Source organism: Triticum dicoccoides, chromosome 7A (assembly GCF_002162155.2).
Source record: "Triticum dicoccoides isolate Atlit2015 ecotype Zavitan chromosome 7A, WEW_v2.0, whole genome shotgun sequence".
Classification (NCBI taxonomy): domain Eukaryota; kingdom Viridiplantae; phylum Streptophyta; class Magnoliopsida; order Poales; family Poaceae; genus Triticum; species Triticum dicoccoides.
In genome coordinates this window covers 73,094,253-73,096,867 of record NC_041392.1, presented here as the reverse complement: position 1 = coordinate 73,096,867, position 2,615 = coordinate 73,094,253, and positions in this window count along the sequence as shown.

Below are 2,615 nucleotides of genomic sequence, written 5' to 3'. Positions count from 1 at the left end.
TCTATTAATTCAACTAATTCAACCGAGAATTACTAAAAATAAACTAGTTCTATTAATTTTCTTATTAAAATCTATAAAGTAGCTATATATAGTAATATTTTAATTAGATCATCAAATCTCATATACCTAAATTTTTCTTGCTAAAAATAAACTAGTTCTAATTCAACTAGCTAGTTCAACTAAGCATTGACTAAAAATAAACTAGTTATATTAATTCAACTAGTTTAAATAATCTCATATACCTAATTAATATCTAGCTAATTAATCTAACAATTGACATTAATATTTAACTTTTCTATCTAATTCATCTAGCATTAACATTCTAACATTCTTATCTAGGTAATTCACCTAATTAAAAATTTGACATGCATTATTCTAAAAATCAGAAAATAGAAAATAAGTAAAAAAATGTGTGTGTGTGCGCGCGCGTGTGATACGTCTCCAATGTATCTATAATTTTTGATTGCTCCATGCTATATTATCTACTGTTTTGGGCAATATTTGGCTTTATTTTCCACTTTTATATTTTTTTGGGGACTAAACTATTAACCGGAGGCCCAGCCCAGATTTGCTGTTTTATGCCTATTTCGGTGTTTTGAAGAAAAGGAATATCAGACGGAGTCGAAACGGAACGAAATCAACTAGAGAGGTTATTTTTGGAAGGAAACACACCTGATGGACTTGGACCCCATGACAAAGAAGGAACGAGGCGCTCACGAGGGTGGGGGGCGCCCCCCTAGGGCGCGCCCCCTGCCTCGTGGGGCCCCCGTAGCTCCTCTGACGTACTTCCTGCACCCATATATATCATCGTACCCTAAAACTTCCAGAACACACAATAGATCAGGAGTTCCGCCGCCAGAAGCCTCCGTAGCCACCGAAAGCCAATCTAGACCCGTTCCAGCACCCTGCCGGAGGGGGCAATCCTTCTCCGGTGGCCATCTTCATCATCCAGGCGCTCTCCATGATGAGGAGGGAGTAGTTCTCCCTCAGGGCTGAGGGTATGCACCAGTAGCTATGTGTTTGATCTCTCTCTCTCTCTCTCATGTTCTTGATTTGGCACGATCTTGATGTATCGCGAGCTTTGCTATTATAGTTGGATGTTATGTTTCTCCTCCCCCTCTTCTCTCTTGTAATGAATTGAGTTTCCCCTTTGAAGTAATCTTATCGGATTGAGTCTTTAAAGATTTGAGAACACTTGATGTATGTCTTGTCGTGGATATGTGTGGTGACAATGGGATAGCACGTGCCACTTGATGTATGTTAAGGTGATCAACTTGCGGGTTTCGTGACATTGGGAACCTATGCATAGGGGTTGGCACACGTTTTCATCGTGATTCTCCGGTAAAACTTTGGGGCACTCTTTGAGGTCCTTTGTGTTGGTTGAATAGATGAATCTGAGATTGCGTGATGCATATCGTATAATCATACCCACGGATACTTGAGGTGACATTGGAGTATCTAGGTGACATTAGGGTTTTGGTTGATTTGTATCTTAAGGTGTTATTCTAGTACGAACTCTAGGGCTGTTTGTGACACTTATAGGAATAGCCCAACGGATTGATTGGAAAGAATAACTTTGAGGTGGTTTCGTACCCTACCATAATCTCTTCGTTCGTTCTCCGCTATTAGTGACTTTGGAGTGACTCTTTGTTGCATGTTGAGGGATAGTTATATGATCCAGTTATGTTATTATTGTTGAGAGGACTTGCACTAGCGAAAGTATGAACCCTAGGCCTTGTTTCCACACATTGCAATACTGTTTATGCTCACTTTTATCACTTGCTACCTTGCTGTTTTTATAATTTCAGATTACAAATACTATTATCTATTATCCATATTGCACTTGTATCACCATCTCTTCGCCGAACTAGTGCACCTATACAATTTACCATTGTATTGGGTGTGTTGGGGACACAAGAGACTCTTTGTTATTTGGTTGCAGGGTTGCTTGAGAGAGACCATCTTCATACTACGCCTCCTACGGATTGATAAACCTTAGGTCATCCACTTGAGGGAAATTTGCTACTGTCCTACAAACGTCTGCACTTGGAGGCCCAACAACGTCTACAAGAAGAAGGTTGTGTAGTAGACATCAAGCTCTTTTCTGGCGCCGTTGCCGGGGAGGTGAGTGCTTGAAGGTATATCTTTAGATCTTGCAATCAAGTATTTTAGTTTCTTGTTTTATCACTAGTTTAGTTTATAAAAGAAAACTATAAAAAATGGAATTGAGTTTGTCTCATACGCTTCACTTTTTTAATATCTTTCGTGAGTATGATGGAAAGGATAATTGTGCTCAAGTGCTAGAAGAAGAGATCTCTAAAATGTTTGGCATTAAATATTTGAATGATGAGCATGATTGCAATGTTGTTAGTACAAATTCTTTGAATATCCATGATGATAATGATGATTGCACTAGTTATGATGAAAATGCCTCCTATAAACATGTCATTTTTTGTGGAGTAGACTGGGTTTGCAAGTACACACCAAATAGGGAAGATAGATATTGCAAGAGGCATAAGTACTTAGAAACCAAATTGTTGCAAGAAGAGCTAGATGAATGTGCTGAAAAATTCAATATTTTTCTTGCCCCTTGTGAACTTTGCAATGAACATGGT